At 45.7% G+C, this 23,981-nt stretch overlaps 1 protein-coding gene across 11 annotated transcripts in view; it reads left to right on the forward strand.

Annotated features, from left to right (window-relative positions):
• Nucleotides 1-23,981, forward strand: part of NCAM1 (neural cell adhesion molecule 1) — a 93,698-nt gene that overhangs the window by 18,227 nt on the left and 51,490 nt on the right. The window lies entirely within an intron of this gene.

Genomic DNA, 23,981 nt, shown 5'->3' on the forward strand with positions numbered 1-23,981 from the left:
GGGAAAATTGTCCTGGTTGAAGAGGGGAAAATCCAGCTTAATTCAGAGCAAAGTGTAATTAAGGGGGGGGGGGGAAACTTCTGGCGTAGATGGAGAGAGCTGAGAGATGGCAGGAGGAGTTCTTGTGCACAGATGAGATTTATCTATTCCTGTCTGGTTTTCCTAGAGAATGTGCCCACCTTTTCCTGGGGTGTTTTATGCAGTGGACAGCCAGAAATTCTGGGTGATCCCCTCCTGATTTGGGCAGCGAAGGAGGAGCCTCTGTGCAGGAAATCTGAATTTCTGCAAAATGAGGTGCTTTAAAAAGAGCAGGAAAAGCAGAGGTGGTGGATCCTTGTGGTTGTGAGGAGCAGGAATTGGGAGGGATTGGGATGGGATAATTGGGTGACAGAACCCCCATCCAGTGCTTTGGGTTAGGGCTTGCTGTAAAATAACACCAAAACAAGATATTTCTGTCCCTTTTCTCCCTAAAATCTCTCATAATTTGCCCCAAAGCCTGGCTCATTAATCTCAGCTCCATTCTCCTTTGTGTTTTCCCCAGAGCTCTGTGGCAGGATCCCAGTGAGTCACCTTCTCCCAGGGTTTTGTTGCCGTTCCCTCAGTGACAGGAGTGACTGAATTCCTGCTTGCAGGCATGTAGGAGATCCCACATCCCTGCTGCCATCTGTTACCAAACTTTGAGGGTTCTGTTTTTCCCAGTTTGCAGCAATTTGAGGGAGAGTAGTGGAAATAGAGCAGGTGATTAAAAGGAGGATTCGAGTGATGCAAAAACATTGGTGGAATGACCAGGAAAAGAAGAGTGCCTGCAGTGGGGCTTCAGGAAATTCAGCAGCCTCTGACAGAAGATGGTTTTAATCAGATATTCTGACTGTATTCCCCCTGTCATGAATCAAATTTCAGTTTATTTATTTCTTTATTTTCAGTGGTGTGTGGCTGTAATTGCAGCTCATTATCTCTGTTGTGGTGAGGGCAGGGCTGTGGATGTCCCAGGGGGTGCAGGCTGATCACAAAAATCACCTTGCACGTGAGCTCTGAGTGCCAGCCCGGCCTCCAGAGTGCATTTTTTAATGAGCTCACCCCGTGGAAAGATCCATTGTTCCCTGCACAGACAATTGCTGGCTTGTGATGTTTGCAGTTCTCTGCTTGGCCACAGTTCCTGGCTTCTGTGGGAATTATCCTTTGGGTTTGGCTTTTTCTTCAGCAGATACAAAAAAAGGAATAAAATACATCCAAATACATCTTTAATTATTTGTGTTTTAGTCATACAAAGCTCCCACTTCATTATGTGGTGCTCAAAGCAGACTTTTTGAGCATGGATGAGCAAACAACACTTTGTGTTTTTCCCACAGGGGAAGAAAATGTTTCTTCAAACTGAAATAATCCCCCGTCATTCATGAGTCAGGGCTGATTTTAGGAAGGAGTTGATTGGACATGAATTACGTAGATGCTACTCCAGAGTTGAAATTATCTTGGGTTACTGTGGGTATTTTTATCTGTGCAGCTGCAGGATTGAAGGCAGAACTGTGCCTACAGCTCTGCTTTCTGTAAAGAGGAATTTATAACAGAACATTTTAATTTTTCCCTTCAAATATTCAATTAGCAAGCTTTGATTTTTTATCTTTTTCTGTCGCACAGACAGATTCCACCTGCACTTTGGATTCCCTGACCACGCTGACTTAGGCACCAAATCCTTTTTCCCCCTCATTGCCGGAAGAGTGTGAATCCACTGGGCACATCTGTCCCCAGATGTGGGGGTCAGCTTTGGTTCAAGGTCCTGCTTTTGGCTCTTGAGCTTGGGGTTATTTTGGGTATCTCAAAGTGGAATTGTGCTTAAACCTGAGTCAGGAGCAGCTGGATCTCAGCAGGTCCCATGTGGGGCTCCTGGGGCTCCTCAAATTCTGGTTTCCTATACCCTAAACCCTTTTATCTTCTTACAGCCTTGATTTTTTAATTTATTAATTTTTTTTTATCTTCTTACAGCCTTGATTTTTTTATTTATTAATTTTTTATCCTCTTACAGCCTTGATTTTTTTTTATTTATTAATATTTTTTCCCTAGAAGGCACAATACATTTATTAAGAGCTGTGAATGATCTCGTTCATGTGTTTTTGAACCCTTTGGGGAGGAGCAGTCTGAAGTTGTTCCTGTTGTGTTCTGGTGTGTCAGTGAGTGCCCAGAATCGTGGGCATGGCAATCACAGATCAGCTTTGGCTGCTGTGCCCCGTGTCAGGTATTATTAGCTGTGCTGAGCATCCAATCCATCCAAATCCAGCAGCTAATCCCCTTGTTTGAGGGAAATTTTAATGCTGCCCGGTGTCAGAAATGTTTGTTGGTGCTTCTGTGCACGTCGTGGGGTTCCTGAGGGTTCGGGTTTGAGTTGAGGATGGTTTTGTGTGGTGGAATGTCACTTGGACTGGGCTGGGAGAAGGAGTTAAATCAGAGTAACAGTGACAGCTCTGGGAGGACAGACCTGGCTGCTGCTGCTGCCGTGTTGGAACTCAGCAAGCTGAGCATTGTTGAGGTGCAGAGGGTGAGCAGAAAAGCCTCAGCCAGGGGAAAGTGATGAACTGAGGAAAATGGTGAACAGGAGAAAGTGATGAAATGAGCAGCGTTGTTTAAAGAAGCCCTTGCAGGCCTCCCTGGTGCTGTCAGTGTGGCAGGCACGGTCTGGAGCAGGGAGTGCTGTGCTCTGCAGGAGATGTGTGTGTGCACCTGCCTGATGTGCCACTGCAGCAATCCTTCACCTGGCAGCCAAGAGATCAGAAAATCCAAATATCTGGGTGGGTTCAGCCCAGAATGAGCTTTGCTGAGCATTCCCAGGCAGGGTTCCAGGGCCCTGCACTGCTGCTGAGGGTCCTGCACTGCTGCTGAGGGCCCTGCACTGCTGCTGAGGGCCCTGCACTGCTGCTGAGGGCCCTGCACTGCTGCTGAGGGCCCTGCACTGCTGCTGGGCCTCCTGCACTGCTGCTGAGGGCCCTGCACTGCTGCTGAGGGCCCTGCACTGCTGCTGAGGGCCCTGCACTGCTGCTGAGGGCCCTGCACTGCTGCTGAGGGCCCTGCACTGCTGCTGGGCCTCCTGCACTGCTGCTGAGGGCCCTGCACTGCTGCTGAGGGCCCTGCACTGCTGCTGAGGGCCCTGCACTGCTGCTGAGGGTCCTGCACTGCTGCTGAGGGCCCTGCACTGCTGCTGAGGGTCCTGCACTGCTGCTGAGGGCCCTGCACTGCTGCTGAGGGTCCTGCACTGCTGCTGAGGGCCCTGCACTGCTGCTGAGGGTCCTGCACTGCTGCTGAGAGCCCTGCACTGCTGCTGAGGGCCCTGCACTGCTGCTGAGCCTCCTGCACTGCTGCTGGGCCTCCTGCACTGCTGCTGAGGGTCCTGCACTGCTGCTGAGGGCCCTGCACTGCTGCTGGGCCTCCTGCACTGCTGCTGGGCCTCCTGCACTGCTGCTGAGCCTCCTGCACTGCTGCTGAGGGTCCTGCACTGCTGCTGAGCCTCCTGCACTGCTGCTGAGGGTCCTGCACTGCTGCTGAGGGCCCTGCACTGCTGCTGGCCCAGCCTGCAGAGGCTACTCCTGATGGAGCAGCTCCTGAAGGCGCTTTGTGCTGCACCCAGGTGTTTTTCCTGCATCCCAGGTGTTTTTCCTGCATCCCAGAGGTCTGTCCTGCATCCCAGAGGTCTGTCCTGCATCCCAGGGGTTTTTCCTGCATCCCAGGGGTTTTTCCTGCATCCCAGGGTGTTTTTCCTGCATCCCAGGGGTTTTTCCTGCATCCCAGGGTCTGTCCTGCACCCAGAGCTGCTCCTGGTTCCAGGTGTCTTGTCCTGCCTGATAAATTGGGATATTCCAGGAGGAATTTCCTGCTCTTAAAAACCAAATTTTTGGAGCATCTTGCAGAGCAGGCCCTGAGTTTCTGGCTGTAAAATCAGTCAGGCTGGGTGCCCCTTGATGCCCCTTAGAGCATCCTCGTGCAGAGCCTGATGTTGACTAAATGTGCATGAAATTGTGTTTGCCTGGATATCCTGTTAGCCACAGCTACCAGCACCTTTCATAGCCCCATTAACCCTTTTGGTGGCATTTTCTCTCTGCTCTGTGCTGTTCTCTGTTGCTCACAGAAGTTTTTGCCATCTTTGTATTGAGCTCTTCACCTTCAGGTGCTTCTGGAAAACCCTGAGGAGATGAAACTGAATTTTGATTTCGAATGTTTGTTTTATGAGGTCTGGATTTCAGTGGATTTCAGATTGAATTTTTTTCAGTACAAATTTCTGATTTTTATTTTTTCCCAATAAAAACCCTTCTCCTGGGGAACCTGAGCCCCACAGTTGAATTCCTGCCTCCCCTGCCACCCACAGGCTTGGCCAAAAATGCCATTTTTAAAACCTGTGCTCAAATGGTGTAAAGTGAGCGTGAATCTCCTGCTCAGCACAGATGCCCTTTTCCAGCTCTGGGGTTCCTTGTGCAAGGAAAACCATCCCATGCAGCCAGAGGAGGAAATTATGGGATGCCAGCAGTGCTGTATAGGAGCCTTTCAGTGCCTGCCCACAGAGCACTTCCAGAAAAACTCAGAGCCAACACTTCCCTTGGCAGCAGCTGCTTCATTTTTATTTTTTTTTTTTTAAGTTAATTTAAATTATCATCTCCTGCAGAAATCCTGACTCAATGTCCTTGGTTTGAGGCTTCTCCAGCCCAGGCACACGAGGCTGTTCCTGTTGGATGTGAGCAGCTTCAATCCCTGTCAGTCCTTGATTGTGGGGAGCATTTTGGCACTGCTGGGAGTTGATTTATTATTATTTTTCCCCCCTCCCAATAACGTGATGTTGCTGGAATTTTCCATGAGTGGGAAAGCTTGTCCTTGGCTAATTTTTGTTTGGAAGTTTTGTGGTTGAGGGGGTTGGGAGCACAGCCTGGGATAACTGAGAGCAGCTGGGATATCTGAGTGGGGTGGGGAGGCTGCTGAGTCCCTGGGGATGGGGGATCCCTCCCCATGTCCCCCTGCAGCATTTTGGGGTCACAGTTGGCTTCCAGGGTTGTTATAACTGGAGATGCAGCTGATTTTTACCCATTTTTCCCTGCTAAAAAAAGCCATTTCTGAGCCCTCAGCCAGGCTGGTGTCCCTGGGCACAGATTTCCCAGTTCTGTGTGCAGGGAGGGAGCTGGGACAGCTCAGTTCTGCAGGGAATTTCTTCATTCTCCCAAGGTGTGGGGAGCCCACAGAGCTTCCCTGCGTGTCCAGAGTCTGCCAGGGACAGACGTGCAAATTGTGGTTAAAAATGGATAATTGTGCCAACAAAACAGGCACTGGGCTGTGAAGGGAACAGAGTGTGCCTGTTCTCAGGGCAAGAATTGCAGTGTTTGGGTTTCTGATGGATTTTTAATTGCTATAAGCAGTGCCCTGTGTGTGTGTGTGTGTGCAGGACTCCCAGGGGCTGTGCTGTGTTTGAAACATTTTCCTTCCCATGAATTTCCAGTTGGTTTCTTTTCTCTTCCTGTGCCAAAGGTGTTTTCTTCCTTCTGAAGGGGATTTTGTGATTCATTCAGGCAGAGAGGCTGCAGGGCTGCTGCCCCTTTAGGGTCACTTCCCAGCCTTGTTTCGTTGGGGAAGTGCCCCTTGGATTATTCCTGGAGGAGCTGCAATTCTCCACCTGCTCTCACCAAGCCTCACCATCATCATCCTCACTGGCCAGAAATGGGGATTCTCTGCACATCTGCCTGGGAGGGAGCCCTGTGAGTGCTCATGGCTGTGATTTGTGACCCTAATGAGGGTGGCAGTGTCCCACAAGGACAAACCCCATTTCCATTTCCCTGTTGTTCCTGTCCAGTGGAGGCTCCCAGAGCTGGGGGCAGGATTTGGCTGCACTCTGTGCCTTGTGATGCCCCAGAATGAACAAGAGACCCATTCATGGCTGGAGTTTCCCTACAGAGACAATAGGGAAAATAAGGAAATTGTGTCACTTCTCATCCCCAAACATATTTCAGTTTGAATTTTCCTTGTTCTCCCTCTTCCTGGGTTATAAATCAGATTGCCTCTCCATTTTTTGGGTTGCTCCCAAGGGCTGCATAACATTTTAAAAGAATAGAATGGATATTCAGTGCTTTTAAATGACAGAATGTATATTCAGTGCTTTCAAATAACAGAATGTTTATTCAGTGCTTTTAAATAATAGAATGTACATTCAGTGTTGCAAAAAACCCTTGGGATTGTATCTTGGGAGTCAGTGGCTGTGTGGGATCCTTGACTGTGACATTTCTCAGTGAGAAATCTGCCTGCTGAAATGGATTATTGAATGGGACTCATTGGAAAACAGGCACAGCTATATATCATTTACTTTTGAAGGGAAAGAATGGTAAAAAATGGCCTAAAAACAACCCAGAACTGCTTTAGGCTTTAACAGCTCCACACCCAGATAGGAAATGTTTGTGGGCTTGGGGAAGGTGCCTGGATTTTTAATTAATGATCAGGAATTCCAATTCCATCAGCTGTGCCCCTGCAGGATCCCTTCTGCACAGCCTTTCCCTTCCCTCTTCATTTCCATTGCAGCTCATTTTTTCCTGGTGTTTCATTCTTTATCATCTGTTCCCTTTTCAGAATAATTAAGGAATGAAACATATGATTTATGGCAATTATCTTGCACATTAGAGGGGGGAAATACACAGTTTGTCTGGTTGCTTTGGTGTTGCAGTTTGCAGAGTTGATAAGCAGCCCCAATTTCCTGACACATTCATTTTTCAAGTTGTTTCAAGAGAATCTGATGTGACACAGTGAACAAAAGACTAATCTAATTTATCTTTTTTTATTTTTTTCCTCATCTCTCTCTCATCCCTGTCATGTTTCTGCTTGGCTGGCTGCATATGCGGATGGGTTTTGTGGTGGCGTTTCAATTTTGGGGTGGGTGCTGAGGCAGGGAACGTGTCCTCCCCTTCCTTGTGGTTCCAGAGTGACACCAAAGCCTCTCTGGCTGTGAATTCCAGAGCCAGGGATCAGTCTGGGAGCAAAACTCTCCCTCCCTGCAGGGACAGACCTGTGGGGTTTTATAGGATCAGTCTGGGAGCAAACCTCCACTTCCTGCAGGGACAGACCCGTGGGGTTTTATAGGATCAGTCTGGGAGCAAACCTCCCCTCCCTGCAGGGACAGACCTGTGGGGTTTTGTAGGATCAGTCTGGGAGCAAACCTCCACTTCCTGCAGGGACAGACCTGTGGGGTTTTGTAGGATCTGTCTGAGAGCAAAACTCTCCCTCCCTGCAGGGACAGACCTGTGGGGTTTTGTAGGATCAGTCTGGGAGCAAAACTCTCCTTCCTGCAGGGACAGACCTGTGGGGTTTTGCAGGATCAGTCTGAGAGCAAAACTCTCCTTCCCTGCAGGGACAGACCTGTGGGGTTTTGTAGGATCAGTCTGGGAGCAAAACTCTCCTTCCTGCAGGGAAACACTTGTGGGGTTTTATAGGATCGGTCTGAGAGCAAAACTCTCCCTCCCTGCAGGGACAGACCTGTGGGGTTTTGTAGGATCAGTCTGAGAGCAAACCTCCCCTTCCTGCAGGGAAACACTCGTGGGGTTTCCTGTGATCATTTCCAGTGAACAGCAGCTGAATTGATCAGGTTCTGATCAGGCAATTACCAGGTTCTGATCAGTGAATTATCAATGAATCATGAATTACCAGGTTCTCATCAGTGAATTCTTGAGGTGCTGATCAATGCATTGATGAGGTTCTGATCAGTGAATTATCAGATTCTGATCAGTGAATTACCAGGTTCTGATCAGCAAATTGATGAGGTGCTGATCAGTGAATTGATCAGGTTCTGGTCAGTGCATTGATGAGGTTCTGGTCAGTGAATTATCGGATTCTGGTCAGTGCATTGATCAGGTTATGATCAGTGAATTACCAGGTTCTGATCAGCAAATTGATGAGGTTCTGATCAATGAATTACCAGGTTCTGATCAGTGCATTGATCAGGTTCTGATCAGTGAATTCTTGAGGTGCTGATCAGTGAATTGATCAGGTTCTGGTCAGTGCATTGATCAGGTTCTGATCAGTGAATTACCAGGTTCTGATCAGTGAATTACCAGGTTCTGATCAGCGCATTGATCATGTTCTGGTCAGTGCATTGATCAGGTTCTGGTCAGTGAATTATCAGATTCTGGTCAGTGCATTGACCAGGTTATTATCAGTGAATTACCAGGTTCTGATCAGTGCATTGATCAGGTTCTGATCAGTGAATTACCAGGTTCTGATCAGTGCATTGATCAGGTTCCCAGTGCCAGAGGTCCCTGACAATCTCTTTTACACCATTCCCAACTTCTCCACTGCCTGCCCCTCGTGTCCCTTTATCACCCCAACCAAATCTCAGCTGCCTGCAGAATCAGCTTGGTTGGGTTTTAATTCCTTTCCAAGGGGTGAGGAATGAACTCTGTGTGTGGAAGGAAGCTCTGCAGACAACAAATGCTGTTTATGTGCTGCTGCTTTGCACCAAGGCTGGGCCCAGCCTTAGGAAGTAGCTGAGCCCTGAAAGGAAAGACTGAGGGTTTTTTTCCTAATCCCGTTTTATCTTGGCAGCAAGAACAGATTTTGCAACTTCAATAATAATAGATTTTGCAACTTCAATAATAACAATAGTAATAGTAATAATACTAATACTACTAATAGTATAATTTTATTTACTAATAGTATAATTTTATAAACTAATAATTTTATTATCAATATCATTATTATTATTACTATTACTATAATAGTAATAATAGATTAGTAATCCTGTTTTACCTTGTGGCAAAATCAGTTCTTGGCAGGAAGAATAGATTTTGCAACTTCAATAATAACAATGGTAATAGTAATAAAATAATAATGATAATGATGATAATAATAATAATAATAATAATAGCAACTTGAATAGTGCTGGCCCCCAGGCCTTAAACGCAGGGATTTAGCAGTGCCTGGTGGCTGTGATGCAGGGAAATGCCATTTTCCTTGCTGAGCTGTCAGCAGTGCAGTGGGTTTGGTCTCTGTGTGTTCATCTCCACGATCACAGGGATGGCAGGGGATGGGGACCTGCTGAGGGACAGGATTGCTGCTGGCACTGGGCTGTGGCTCCTGTTCCTGGCCAGAATTGCAGTGATTTGGGTGTCAGGAGCCTCCAGTGCCCTGGCAGGACTGGTGCCCTATTGGACTTGTCACCAACATCAAGGAAATATTAAAATAACCAGCCAGGCTGAAGCAGCACAGGAGGAACACAAGGCTGGGCAGGGTTTTGCTCAAGGTAAAGCAGAATGTCAGAGTTCAGAACAGCTTCATAATTCCAGTAATTGAGGCTGGAAAAGCTCCTGTTCCACTCTGCTGTCCCCTAGACCCAGTCTTCACGCTGCTCTCAGATACTGGGTATTAGATAAGGTTATTTCACCACTCCTCTTGCCTGGCAGAATTTGCCACTTATGAAATGATTCCATTTAGCAGATTAGTTTCTGTAACTGCATATTGCTTTTCATTAAAATTTCATGGGGCTTTTATTTAACATGCACTGGAGCCTTGTTTATGTGGGACCTGTTGAAGACAAAGTGGATTAGGCCATTTAAGCCATGTATAATCCATTCCCCATGGGCTGGTGTGTGCTGCTGCCTGCCTGCTGCTCATCCCTGTCCCTCCATCCATCCATCCACCCATCCTGAGAGGAGCAGCAGCTCTGCATTTGCTGCACAAGGAATTGGCAGTGCTTTAATTGCGTGATAACGAACTCGTTCCAGGCCTCTCCTCAGCTGACTTCCAAATTTTGCCCAGTTTTGGCCCTGGAATGGTGCCAGTTCTTGTTTGTAGGAGCTGGCTGCTTCTCACATGGAGATTTCTGCCCTGTTTTCGTGGGTTGAGGGCAGGTGTTTGTTACTTTGGAGGCTCCAATTTGTTTAATGCTTTGTCCACTGTGGAATTTTTCTTCACTCCAGGTCACCAAATGTGGTGGTGTTTGAGGGTCCCCAGGATGAGGGAAGAGATGAGGATCTGACTCCATGTTTCAGAAGGCTGATTTATTATTTTATGATATATATTATAGTAAAAGAAAATTGTATATTAAAACTATACTAAAAGAAAAGAGAAAGGAGACATCAGAAGCCTTGAAAAGGAAAGGAATGGAATGAGAATAAAATCTTGTGACTGACCAGAGTCTGAGACAGCTGGGCTGTGATTGGCCATTAATTAAAAACAACCACATGAGACCAATCCCAGATGCACCTGTTGCATTCCACAGCAGCAGATAATTCTTGTTTTTCTGTTCATCTGAGGCTTCTCAGCTTCTCAGGAGAAAAATGCCGGCAAAAGGATTTTTCATAAAATGTGTCCGTGACATTCCACTGTGTTCAGCTGAGTCAGGAAGGCCCTGCTCGGGTTTGTTGTGTTATTCCCACCTTATTCAGTGCCTGTCACACAGCCCAGGGCTTCTGGCACTGAACTGGGGCAGGATTTGACCCAGTGTGGGTTGCACACATTGGCAGCACAGGAAGGAGCCCATGGGACACGAGCTCGGGGGCTTTGTGCCCAGCTGGCTCCATGGCCAGCCCTGTGTGTGCCCCAGCACGGAGAGGATGCTCCAGGAGCCTGGGATTAGTCTGGGCTTCAGCTTGGGATTCACTTTGGGCTTCAGTTTGGGGTTCATCTGGGCTTCAGTTTGGGGTTCACTTTGGGATTCAGTTTGGGACTCATCTGGGCTTCAGTTTGGGATTCAGTTTGGGGTTCAATTTGGGGTTCAGTTTGGGGTTCATCTGGGCTTCAGTTTGGGACTCATCTGGGCTTCAGTTTGGGGTTCAGTTTGGGGTTCACTTTGGGGTTCAGTTTGGGACTCATCTGGGCTTCAGTTTGGGATTCAGTTTGGGGTTCAATTTGGGGTTCAGTTTGGGGTTCATCTGGGCTTCAGTTTGGGACTCATCTGGGCTTCAGCTTGGGATTCAGTTTGGGACTCATCTGCACTTCAGCTTGGGATTCACTTTGGGGTTCAATTTGGGGTTCATCTGGGCTTCAGTTTGGGGTTCAGTTTGGGTTTTAGTTTAGGGTTCAGTTGCACTTCAGTTTGGGGTTCAGTTTGGGATTCATCTGAGGTTCAGTTTGGGATTCAATTTGGGGTTCATCTGGCTTCACTTTGGGGTTCAATTTGGGGTTCATCTGGCTTCAATTTGGGCTTCAGTTTGGGGTTCAGTTTGGGATTCATCTGAGCTCCAGTTTGGGGTTCCTCTGGGCTTCACTGGCGATGGTGGCACCTGCAGGAGTGGTGAAGGATGGAGAACTCCTGATTCATGCTTTTTTTTTCCCTGCTTTTTTTCCTACTTTTCCCTGCTTTTTTCCTGCTCCTCCTGAGTCCTTGCGGTGCAGCCGAGCCCGTGGAGGAGCCCTGTGCTGCTGAACTGGTGCAGCCCTGGTGCTCCTGGGGGGTGCTAATAGCTTAATTGTCACTTGCAGCTCCTCTTGATTTTCAGCTTCTTTATCCTCTGAAAGGTGATAAAATAAGGCCAAAAAATCCAGAGGCATTTTCCTTTCTAAGCCTCCTTTTTCCAGGCTTCTGAAATGTATTTATGCACAGGGCTCCTCCTAACAAAGGCCTCTTTGAGGGTCCTGTGGTCGTCTAACATTCCCTCCTTTCACATGAAATTAAGGGCTGTGATTTACTGCAGTGACCTGAGTGCCTGAGTGCTCTCATTTACAGCCAGCACGGCTTTTTTTTTTCCCCTCCCCTTTCTTTTTTCCCCCTTTTTTTCCTTTTTTCTTTCTTTTTTATTTTCTATTTTTTATAATTTTTCCCATTTTTTCTTTTTTCTCTTTTTTTTTTCTATTTTTTCTCTCTTTTTTCTCCTTTTTCTCTCTTTTTTTTTTCCTCTCTTTTTTTCTTCCCTGTAGGATTTTTCCTGGTTTTTTCCTTTCCTTATGTGGGATTTTTCCAGGTTTTTTCCTCTCCTTCTGTGAGACCTGTAGGATTTTTCCTCTTTTTTTTTTTTTCTTTCCTTCTGTAGGATATTTCCTGCTTTTTTTTTTATTTCCTTCTGTAGGATTTTTTCCTGGTTTTTTTCCTTTCCTTATGTGGGATTTTTCCAGGGTTTTTTCTCTCCTTCTGTGGGACCTGTAGGATTTTTCCTCGTTTTTTTTTTTTTTTCCTTTCCTTCTGTGGGATTTTTCCAGGGTTTTTTTCTCTCCTTCTGTGGGATCTGTAGGATTTTCCTGGGTTGTTTTTTTTTTTTTTTTCCTTTCCTTCTGTAGGATATTTCCTGTTTTTATTTTTATTTTCTTTCATTCTGCTGGATTTTTCCTGTGTTTTTTTTTTTTTTCTCTTTCCTTCTGCAGGATTTTTCCTGGTTTTTTTTTCCTTTCCTTCTGTAGGATTTTCCCTGGTTTTTCCTCTGCTCCCTTTCCCTGGCAGGTGCTGGAGGAGTCCTTTGAGAACCCGATGGAGATCCCATTAAAAGCTGGGTTAATTGGGAGCTGTCTGCACTGCTCAGCCTGGCTCTGAGCAGCTCCACAGCTGCCTCTCCTGGGAGCTGCTTCATTGCAGCAAATACAAATTCAGGACAAGGACTTGCACAAGGGAAAAAAGGGCCAAAGCTGGGCTGGGCAAACAGGAATTGATTCCTTTCCTTTAGTCATGACCGAGTTTGTGATGGGTGCAGCTCAGACCAGAGTGTGAAGTGTCTTTGGTGATGTTTTACGCTGCCTTTAGCCAGATTAGCTGTAAAATAACAGGTGAAAATGCAGGTTTGTTAGCCAGATTAGCTGCAAAATAAAAGGTGAAAATGCAGGTTTTTTAGCCAGATTAGCTGTAAAATAAAAGGTGAAAATGCAGGTTTTTTAGCCAGATTAGCTGTAAAATAAAGGATGAAAATGCAGGGTTTTTAGCCAGATTAGCTGTAAAATAACAGGTGAAAATGCAGGTTTTTTAGCCAGATTAGCTATAAAATGCAGGTTTTTTAGCCAGATTAGCTGTAAAATAAAAGGTGAAAATGCAGGTTTTTTAGCCAGATTAGCTGTAAAATAAAAGGTGAAAATGCAGGTTTGTTAGCCAGATTAGCTGTAAAATAAAAGGTGAAAATGCAGTTTTTTTAGCCAGATTAGCTATAAAATAGCAGGTGAAAATGCAGGCTTTTTAGCCAGATTAGCTATAAAATAACAGGTGAAAACGCAGGGTTTTTAGCCAGATTAGCTGTAAAATAAAAGGTGAAAATGCAGGTTTTTTAGCCAGATTAGCTGTAAAATAACAGGTGAAAATGCAGGTTTTTTAGCCAGATTAGCTGTAAAATAAAGGATGAAAATGCAGGTTTTTTAGCCAGATTAGCTATAAAATAGCAGGTGAAAATGCAGGTTTTTTAGCCAGATTAGCTGTAAAATAAAGGATGAAAATGCAGGCTTTTTGCCGAGTCCCAAGCGTGGCTCAGCACAGGGGCTGCTGAGAGCGTCCCTCTGCAGTTTATTATTCTTGGCATGCAGCACCAACCCTCTGAGGAGCGCTGCAGTCCCCCTGGGCAGGGACATTCCTCTCTGTCCTGCTCTGTGTCCCTGCCTTTGCTGCAGGAAGTTTTTCCTCTCCCGTTTCCAGCCTGCTGCTCCCCGGGATGTGGCAGTGCAGTTGTGCCGCTCTGTCATCCTCTGTCTCCTTTTCTTCCTCTCGTTTTTATCTGTCCTTGTCCGTCTTGTCCTTCACTCCAGCAGGAACAAAACTCCCTTTGTGGCGGCAGACGCGGTGCCAAATGCTCGGAATAACTGTAGCAGTGCACGAGTGAATGTAAACCGTAAAAGGGCCAGTAAATTCCTTTTAATGCCATCCTATAACAACCAGAATTCCCATTTTAATAACTGGGGCAGGGCAAGGCTTGACCTGGTTGTTTGGTGCAAGCATTCACTTGCTTGGCTGGGTTCAGAGATTGTGTGTTCAGCCCTGCAGCCGTTTGCTCTTAATGATGCTGCATTCATTAACATCCTAATGAGAGCCTGGGCTCCCTTCCTGGGCCAGATCCTTCCCTTACCTGAGTCCCTGCTTTGGAGCTGATTTCTTGTGTCTGGGGAGGGGAAGGGCACTGGGGGCACATGGATCAGCCATTGCTCAGAATTTATTATTTTAATTATTTTAATTATTATTAATAATAAATAATGGACACTTATTATTATTATTACACTATATGTACATATAATATAATACATTAAAATAATATATTATAATACATATATACATATTAATATTTATACATTATATGTACATATAATATAGTACATTATAATAATATATCACAGTACATATATACATATTATTATTATTTGTACATTATATGTACATATAATATATTATAGTACATTATAATAATATATTATAGTACATATATACATATTATTATTATTTGTACATTATATGTACATATATTATAGTACCTTATAATAATATACTATAATACATATATGCATATATAATACATGTATGTACACATATATATAATATATTATAATGCTTATAATGTATTATAATAATATATTATAATACATATATGCATATATAATACATGTCTGTATACATATATACATATATAATATATTATAACACATATAATATAATACATTATAATCATATAATACATATATACATACATAATACACATATATATACATATATACATCTATAATATATTATAATGTTGCTGTTTGCAGTGTTGCACAGGAATCTGCTTTGGCATTTCTGGGGGGTCACCATGCCCAAACTGAGGCCATTCATTATTCAGGGAGGATTTGCTCTTAGTGCCAGCTCTGCCTCCTGCTGTGGAACTCCTGGGTTGGGTTTGCATTTTGGGCTGACCCAAGCAGAGCAGGAATTTGGGATGAGTGGACGAGTTTTCCTTTGCCATCAGTGGCTCTGGGGAAAGGAATGTTGGTTATTTTACCTCTCTCGGTCTGCATTGTGCTCGTGCCTCTTGCAGCCTGTCCCAGCTGCTTTTTTCTGCTGGGGAGGGGCCACGTTGATGGGATTTCATTGTGGGACCCAGGAATACAAAAATAACCCCTCCCAGCCCCACTGTGGCCTTCATCCCAGCAGCAAGCAGTTGTTAGTGGCAGCAGAAATGTGTCCCAGAGATGCAGAAATAGCAGTGGCAGAGCTGGAGCAGGCTCTGGGCAGGGGCCCCATCTGCTTCTGATAAAAATGTGGGGAGAGAAGATGCAGAAAATACAAAAAAATACAGAAAATACAGAAAAGGGGTGGCTGCTCCCACTCCTCCCTTTCTGTGTCTGCCCAGAATCTCAGGATATCCTGAAGCCACCAGGATCAGCCAAGTCCAGCTCCTGGCCTGCACAGACACCCCAGAATCTCAGCAGAGAGGGTTGTTTGTGCAGCAGAAGGTGAATTAATATTGCTTTTCCACTTGCTGCACCAGCTTTGATGCCAGCTCTTTCTCCCTCATCAGGCATCCTGGAAAATGGGAACACCAGGTCCTTTTTGCCCTTCCATGGCCATTAACCTTGTGCTGTGTGCCTGAGCCCAAGTGTTTTCTGAATTAGAGTGGAAAGTGCTGCTGTCCTCGGGTGCAGTGCTGGTTCCTGGCTCTGTGTGTAATGCATGGCACAGGTTTGTGCTGGGAATTTTGGAGAACTTCATTGGGGTGGAGGAGGGCAGGGTTGGAATCCTGTGCTGTGAGCGCCTGACTTGCAGGCACAAAGAAATTGGGTTTAATTTCACTGAAATTTGGTCTCATTTCACTGAAATTGAGTTTGATTTCACTGAAATTGAGTTTAATGTCACCGAAATCGGGTTTAATTTCACTGAAATAAAGGCAGTTTCTTGGCTGTCCTGACCTGTCAGAATCCAGATTATCCCCAGTGAATGTTGGGGCTGAACTGAGCCATTCCTGCAGGTTTTGCCTTTGTTCCTTTCTGGATCCTTTGAAGGAGCAGATCAGCAGAGTGGTGCTTTCTGACCTTAAAATACATGGTTTAGGAGGGCAGAGCCCCCATCCATGTGTAATTCAGGAAACTGGCAGGAATCCCAGTTTTCATGGGCACTTACAAAGGATTATTTCATGTGCTTGCTGGGCAGGGGATGAAGGGAGCAGGGCTGAAGATGTTTTCCTTTTTATTTTTCTCTAAGGAATGTTCAGTTCTCCACTTCCATTGCCACTGAAGAATGTCAGGGACATTGCTCATCCTGTCAGGATTTTCTGCTGCAGCCTAGACCTGTTCTTTGTCCTTTCTGGCCTTATTTGCCCCAGTTTACACCAGTATTGTTTTTATTATAAACAAAAAAAACCTGCATTGACCTTTTATTGTCAGATAAACTCAGGAGGTTTTGATTTGTGTGGGGTTTTTTCCTCATCTGTGTTGATAGGGGAGGGTTTTTATATCCAAGTTTTCTCAGGGAAAAGGTGACATCCTGAACTCTGTTTTTGGGAGATGGTGAGAAAAGGGCCTTGCAAATAACCAAAGGAATGTGGGTAACAAAGAAAACAATTTATTATTTAATAGAAATTGTGGGAAGAAGGTATTCCAGTTTCATCCCTTCCAGAACCTTCTGCCATGGCTGTTTTTGTGATGCCTGTCCCCACATTTGATGGGGAATGTTGTGCTGTCCCAAATGAAGTTTTTGCACTGATCAGATTCCATTTTTTAGCCTGAAATGATGGGGAGAGTTTGCAGCGTTGATTTCCCCTCTTGTTCCTGCTTCTCTGCACAGCCTGGGTGAGGCTGGGGAATCAGGGCTGGGATTTGGGCTGGAAGAGCAGAGATGGGCTCTGGTGATGAGGATGGGAGCAGGGAGTTGGACCTGGGGTGGGTGGGCAATGTTGTGTTGTCCCAGCTGAATTTTTGCACTGATAAAATTCCATTTTTCAGCCTGAAACAATGGGCAGAGTTTGCAGTGTGATTTTGCAGTGTGTGAAACGATGGGCAGAGTTTGCAGTGTGTGATTTCCTCTCATATTCCTGGTTCTGGAGTCAGGGCTGGGATTTGGGCTGGAAAAGCAGAGATGGGCTCTGTGGTGGGGATGGCAGCAGGGATGTTGGACCTGGGGTGGGTGGGCAATGTTGTGTTGTCTCAAATGAAGCTCTGCACTGATCAAATTCCTCTTTTCAGCCTTGAACAATGGGGTGGCAGCAGGATATTGGATCTGGGATGTTCAGCTGTGTCTCTCAGTGCTCCCTGGGGATGCTTTAAAGCAAAGAGCAATTAATGGTGGTGATTGCAGGGGGGTTTAGTGGGGCAGGAGTGCTGGCCAGGCTCTGGCACTCAGCACATCGATCCCTTGTCACTCTGGGGACATTTCCATTCTGCTGCTGCTCTCAGAGGACGTTTCTCTGACTCCTGCTGCCTTTTCTGGCTGTTCTCTGTATTCCAGAGCAGTGCTGCTGTTCTTGTGCTGTCATTTCACACCCAGGGGAGGAGCAGGGAGTGTGGGAGGGCAGGAATTCAGCAGGAATCCTCAGGTGCTTTAAAGGTCTTTGCCCTCACAGATCACTGAGCATCTCCTTCCCTTCCCGTTCCCTTGCAGTGAGTGCTTCTTACACTGTAATTCCAATTAAAACATTGCAGGGACCAGGAAAACGTGGCAAAGCTGATTGGATGAGAGCCCTGTTGTTAGCATCAGCCAAAGACATCAGTGTCCAAAGTCATCTTGGGATGAGGACATGAATCTCTGTGGGTGCCTTCTTCATTTTATTGGGGTTTTTCAGAGTGTCAGGCACCCAGCAGCAGCAGGAGTCTGATTCCCTTTTCTTCAATTTTCCCTCTATCCTGGATTTTACTGCAGAAGGAGAGGTGTGAAAATCCAGTGAAATTCATTTTGTGTTTGGAGATCACTGGAGAGAGAGGTGTGAAAATCCGGTTGTGTTTGGAGATCACTGAAGGGGTGAAAATCCAGTGAAATTCATTTTGTGTTTGGAGATCACTGGAGATTGTGTCTTGGTGCTTTCCTGCAAAAATATAATCTAGTATAATTTAATTAAGTTAAATTATAAATTTCATAAAATTTAGTAAATTCTTGCAAATCTTGGAGTAAATTCTTGCAAGTAGGAGTAAGTTATCCAGTTGTGTTTGGAGATCACTGGAGAGAGAGGTGTGAAAATCCAGTGAAAATCCATTTTGTGTTTGGAGATCACTGGAGATTGTATCTTGGTGCTTTCTTGGAGAAAATTCTTACAAATCTTGGAGTGAATTCTTGCAAGCAGGAGTAAGTTTTCCAGTTGTGTTTGGAGATCACTGGAGGTTTTCTCTTGGTGCTTTCTTGGAGAAAATTCTTGCAAGTCCTGGAGTAAATTCTTGCAAGCAGGAGTAAGTTATTTCAAGGAGTGTCTTGCTTGTAGAGACCGAGGGAGGTTCAGAGCTGAGCTCCCGAATTTCTCTTAAATTCTGGCCACAAAAGCTCAGCTGAAGCCTTTTTGTGTGCCTTGCACAGCTGATGGGTTGCAGTGATTACATTTCTTGTGCTGTGAATTCCCCTGGGTTTCCAGGGCCTGCCCAGAGGCCAGGGACGAGGGGATGAGGGCTGAAGGTTTTTCCTGGCTCCTGGCAATCCTGGCAGTGTTTATCCTGTCACTCACAGCTGATGCTCAAGGCTTTGCACCCCCTGGCCGGGCTCAGATTCTTTTTGTTCCTCCCTTGGCATCACCTGTTTCTGAGCTTCTGTAAATGATGTCTAAATCTGGGGTTGTGTGAACGGTTCCTGTCATTGGAGGGGCTCTGATTTATTGCCTTCACCTTGGCTGTGCTGTGCAGACAGAGCTGGAGGGGTGGGCAGCAGAGAGCAGTGAACAAGCTCAGTTCTCCCTTGCCTAAAGGGATCTTTGCTTCCTGTGCTTGCTGAGCAAACAGAGCAGTGGATCAGCATGTTGTTCTTCCCAGCCTTCTGCTTTGGTTATAATAATATTCCAGTTTTTATTGATGATTCTGATAGCCCTGATTATGTTCTGGAGGTTCTTTCTCTTGCTGTTAACACACACTGAAATGTTACCCACAATTTCCAGTGGCACTGCAGAGGACATCAGAGAAAAGAATGGGAAATAATTCTGATCTTTACTTGTTGTACTTGTTGTGAACTTGGGAGATGTGTTCTGGAGATTTCTTTAGCAAAGGCTGCTTTCTTAATTTATCAGTGGTGACATTCTACAAATTCTACACATGAATTTCCCAAATTCTGCACAAGAATTTCCCTCATTCTACACAAGAATTTCCCTCATTCTACACATGAATTTCCCGAATTCTACACATGAATTTCCCTCATTCTGCACATGAATTTCCCAAATTCTACACATGAATTTCCCGAATTCTACACATGAATTTCCCAAATTCTACACATGAATTTCCTGAATTCTGCACACGAATTTCCCTCATTCTACACATGAATTTCCCAAATTCTACACTTCAGTGGTGATGGTGTTTGGATTGCAGGACCAACTAGGTCTCGTTGCAATGTGTTTATGAGAGTAATGGGTTTTTTTTAATAGAGATTGGTTAGTTTTCTGTGAATCATGAAGTTCATAGTAATTATTGCCCCTTGCAACAGTACTTGAGGTTGAAATCTGGGGCTGGGGGTGCTGCTGGGGAGGAGCGGGGCTGGCAGGGAGCAGGGGTTGCTGCCTCTGAGGAAGAGGAGCAGCTCCTCCCTGGAGCCCCTCCTGCCTGACAAACAGGAATTTTGTGCTCCCTGCATGTGAAAAATGCCTATTTTATGATTGGCTTTTCCCAAATATTCGAATGAATATTATATGTGTTGTGTTAGAAAGTGATGCTGTGTTAATTCTCTTAAGCAGTGTGTTAAAGATAATTTTAGGTTATAACATAATGTTAAAGTAGAAACTATGCTATGTAAGATACTTTTTAAGAAAGGACTCACAGTGAGATAGCAGCCACAGGACACCTGAATCTTTCAGAGAAATGGAATTCATTGCTCCCTTATCAGAAGAAATGAACTTCTGCCTGCCTTGCTCAGCCCTGCAGAGCTGTCAGGATTCAGAGGAAGAAGCTGACCCTGCCCAGCCAGAATCCTGTGTTTGAATGGAATTTCTGCACCATGGATGAGGTGTATGAATATGCAACAGGCTGGTGCTTTTAAGGGTTAATCCTCTGTTCATGTGGGCCCTTTTTCGGGCTGCCCAGAAAAGTTACCCAGACTGTCCCTAACTCTGTGTTTCTATTGTCTCATATTGTCCTAATCCAAATTGTCCAAAATTATTATTCCTCTAATTCTATTGCTATTTTTATAACCATTTGATTACTATGAAACTTTTGGAATTTTAAAACCAAGTGATTGGCATTTTTCACACTGCAGGATGCAGTTTGTGCTGCTCTGCACCCTGCCAAGACAACCTGGCTGCTGCAAGAGCAGCCCTGAGTCCTGAGCTTTTACAAATCCTGCTTCTCTCATCTGCTCCAGGTTCTTCCCTCTCACCCACCCAGATTTCTGTTCCAGCATGAGATGTAACTTGCTTGGTTTTTAATTAAAGTTGTCCATCCTCTGATTTAATGGCTCCATAAAGCATCCTGGCTTACCCTGCCTCAGGTAAATGAAAATATTTGCTGTGGTAAATAGGACTATTAGTTTTATGATCCATAGCAATAAAAAGCTTTTATCAAGAATGTCATCAAAAGAGGCATAAAATTGTGTTCCATGTAAAAAACACTGAGATGTCTGGGAAGTTTTACTGCAATTCATAAATTTCTGTAGGGAAAGGTGTTAATAGGATCATTTTTTGCTGTGCCTTGTGGTCATTTAAAAATTAAAAGCTCTTGTGAGCAGATCCTGTACAAGGAAGTGATGGGGTCACAAGGTGGACATAATTGGAATGATTCCCTTTTCCCTGCACAGATTCCCCACATCAGCTTGGCCGTGTCGCTTTGCTCAGGAGCAGAATAATCCTGACTGGAATGGAGCAGAGGAGGAGTCTCTGAGGGCCCTGCCTGTGCTTTTGTGCTGCCACTGCTGCCTGGGCCCTGACTGCAGCCCACCCATCCCTGGCACTCTGAAACCATCCCCAGGGATGGGTGGGCTTGGCTGGGAGAGCCCCCCTGTCCCTTGGGGGTGCTGGGTGAGACCCCCAGGCCAGGGGGCTCCTCAGTGTCCAGGCTGGGCTCTTTGATAGAATAATTTGAATTTTGTCGGTTCTGGAAGAGAACAGCAGTTGGTTCCTCAGTGTCCAGGCTGGGCCCTTTGATAGAATAATTTGAATTTTGTCGGCTCTGGAAGTGAACAGCAGCTGCTTTTCCTGCAGCAGGGACTGAATTGCCCTTCTGCCACCCCCAGCATCCAGCAGGTCCTGCTGGGAATGGGGAATCCCGGTGGAAATGGGGATTTTCCTTTGGGGTGTCCCTCCCCTGCAGGTGAATTTGGTGTCTTTGTTTTGGGGTGTCCCTCCCCTGCAGGTGCCTTTGTTCTTATTTTGAGATGTTCCTCCCCAGAGGTGGCTTTGGTGTCTTTATTTTGGGACGTCCCTCCCTGAAGGTGAATTTGGTGTCTTTACTTTGGGGTGTCCCTGCCCTTCGGACCCCTTTATTTCGGGCTGTTCCGTGCTGCTCCTGCCCTCTCTCCGGGTCCTGCCATTGCCCAAAGGGCTCCTCCATCCCCGCCTCCCGTTCCTGGCAGATTTAGGAGCGGTTGCCATGGCGACGGGGCAGGAATGGGATCCGCAGCCCAGCTGGGATCAATCCCAGCTGCTGCCTCCTCCTCCTCCTCCTCCTCCTCCTCCTCCCGAGCGCTCGGCGCATTTTTAATAAAGTGACCGCGCTCAGGAGCCTTGTCTTTGTCTTGTTAAGCCTTTGTTGTGCATTAAACCCCCGGGGCTTTCACCGTAATCTGCTGCAAATCCCGCCCCTGCTCCATGTGCCCGCCGCATCCAGGAGCTGCTTCCTTCCTGGTGGTTTTTATTCCTGGAATTGGGTTGAGTTGGTGAATCCTTGCTAGAAATGAAGGGAATTCAAGGTGCAGCCTGTGAGAACGGAGCCAGGGGTTCGGTGACACCTGAGTTCGTCCCTGCTGGGCTTTGTTTGCCCAGATATTCTGGATGTTTTGATTTCGGGTTTTTTTATTTTGGTTTTTTTATTATTCTGGGTTTTTTTATTCTGGATTTTTTGTATTCTGGATTTTTTGTATTCTGGGTTTTGTTGATTCTGTTTTTTTTTTTTTAATTCTGTTTTTTTTATTTTTTTTTTTTATCCTAGGTTTTTTTGATTCTGGGTTTTTTGTTTCTGGGTTGTTTTTTATTTTTGTTTTTGATTATGGTGGTTTTTTATTCTTTTTTTATTTATTCTGGGGTTTTTTGATTCTGAATTTTTTTTTTTTTTGATTCTGGGTTTTCTCTGGGCTTTGTTGCAGTAATGCATCATTTCCTGGGTTACCTGTGACAGAATTCCTGCTCCTGGAGACCCACTCCAAGGCAAAGCCCATCCAAATTCCCTCCTGGGCTCAGAGTGGGAGGGAGGGAGAGCCCTTAGAGCTGAGTTTAGCCCTTGGTGGGAGGGAGCTGCAGTGTGGGCACATCCCTGGGGATGTGAGTGTGGGGAGACCCCAGTGCTGGAGTGGGGTGAGGATTCCAGGAGGTGAGGGTTTCAGGAGGTGAGGATTCCAGAAGGATTTCAGGAGGTGAGGATTCCAGGTGAGGATTCCAGGAAGATTTCAGGAGGTGAGGATTCCAGAAGGATTCCAGGAGATGAGGATTCCAGGAGGATTTCAGGAGGTGAGGATTTCAGTAGGTGAGGATTCCAGGTGAGGATTCCAGGAGGATTTCAGGAGGATTTCAGGAGGTGAGGTTTCCAGAAGGATTTCAGTAGGTGATGGTTTCAGAAGGTGAGGATTCCAGGTGAGGATTCAGGAGGTGAGGCTTCCAGGAGGATTTCAGTAGGTGAGAGTTTCAGAAGGTGAGGATTCCAGGTGAGGATTCAGGAGGTGAGGCTTCCAGGAGGATTTCAGTAGGTGAGGGTTTCAGAAGGTGAGGATTCCAGGTGAGGATTCCAGGAGGATTTCAGTAGGTGAGGGTTTCAGAAGGTGAGGATTCCAGGTGAGGATTCCAGGAGGATTTCAGGAGGTGAGGGTTTTGGAAGGTGAGGATTCCAGGAGGGTTTCGGAAGGTGAGGATTCCAGGAGGGTTTCAGGAGGTGAGGATTCCAGGAGGATTCCAGGAGGTGAGGGTTTCAGGAGGTGAGGATTCCAGGTGAGGATTCCAGGAGGATTTCAGGAGGTGATGGTTTCGGAAGGGAGGGATTCCAGGTGAGGATTCCAGGAGGATTCCAGTCCTTGCTGAGCTCCAGGTGAGCCCTCTCAGGGTCAGAGCTGAGCTGCTGGGGCTGGAAAGGAGCAGTGCTTTTGTGGGAAGGGAGGGATGCGAGGGGCTGAGCTCCATTTGTCTGAGGGGATAGAAGCCCACAGTAAATCCCTAACTGGGTGTGTTTAGTGTTCCAGGATACTCCTTTTGTGGAGCCAGAGCAGTGTGAGCACTCGTAGTCCTGTTCCAGGTGTGTCACCTTTGGAATTTGGGCAGCCACAGACCCAGTTGCCAACAATTTACTTTATTTACTTTATTTCCTTTATTTCTTGCCCAGGTACAGCCTCCTGCCTTAAGCTCAGCCTGAGCCCAGCAGGGACACAGCCTCCCTGCCTATTATCAAAACCACGGCTTAATTTGAGCTCATTTCTTTTGTTGAGATGCAAAACTAATTATATTGAACTACAGATGAACAGGAAGTTGCATTAGCAAATTTGTTGTCTTTTCTTTTTTTTTTTTTTTTAATCAATGGGGAATTATTCAGCATTTTTTGGGGGCTGGGGAACTTTATAACCAGATAAAAGATATGGGGGAGGGCAGAGCTATAAAAAGTGTTATTGTGTGATTATGAAGAGGGCCTTTTAATGCAGTTATTATGTGATGCTAAAAAGGCCTTTATTGCTTGAAGTTGGAAGCAGAATACAAATGGGCTCGCAGTGTCTATTAAACGAAGAGTGGAAAAAATAGTCCCCATTTCCCTGAGCTGCAAAGCAAAAATAACGATTAAACAGCGATTAAAATCAGCAGAGC

Source organism: Agelaius phoeniceus, chromosome 23 (assembly GCF_051311805.1).
Source record: "Agelaius phoeniceus isolate bAgePho1 chromosome 23, bAgePho1.hap1, whole genome shotgun sequence".
NCBI lineage: Eukaryota > Metazoa > Chordata > Aves > Passeriformes > Icteridae > Agelaius > Agelaius phoeniceus.